Below are 534 nucleotides of genomic sequence, written 5' to 3'. Positions count from 1 at the left end.
TTTCCTAGAATATTTCTTAAATACCAGGAATAATATTAACCACAAACTCATAATGGATTTTCCTATGTTATCATTCATGAAACTTACATTGTTTTTACATTCAGAGGTTAGTATGATTTAATTCTATGGAGCAGAGAAAAGGACAGATAGCTCCTTCACCAAAAGTTTTGTTGGTTCTATTTGTTCTCACATTTTCTCTATGTTATTTAACAAAAATAACATAGAACAACACATTTTAAATATATTTTTAAAAGCATCATATCTGTCTGATTAATCATGTTCTGCATTGTTTATTTGGAATATACATAGGGAAAAAAGAAAAAGGGGTTGAATCGTATATTTGTAAAGCCACATAAACTTTTATCCTTCCTCTAAGAAGCCCAAACCCCTAGTGTACATCCCTGAAAAGGGAAAAAGGCTAACTTTGTTTTCTAATAGAGCTGTACCAAATAACTCTCCTAGGCAATCACACTGACAACAAACAATAAAGAACCTGTTATAAAATAACATGTTTTTATGATACGCTGCCAGGAA

This window comes from Pteropus medius, unplaced genomic scaffold (assembly GCF_902729225.1).
Source record: "Pteropus medius unplaced genomic scaffold, Ma_sr-lr_union100, whole genome shotgun sequence".
NCBI classification, from domain to species: Eukaryota; Metazoa; Chordata; class Mammalia; order Chiroptera; family Pteropodidae; genus Pteropus; species Pteropus medius.
Note: the sequence above shows the minus strand (reverse complement) of the source record.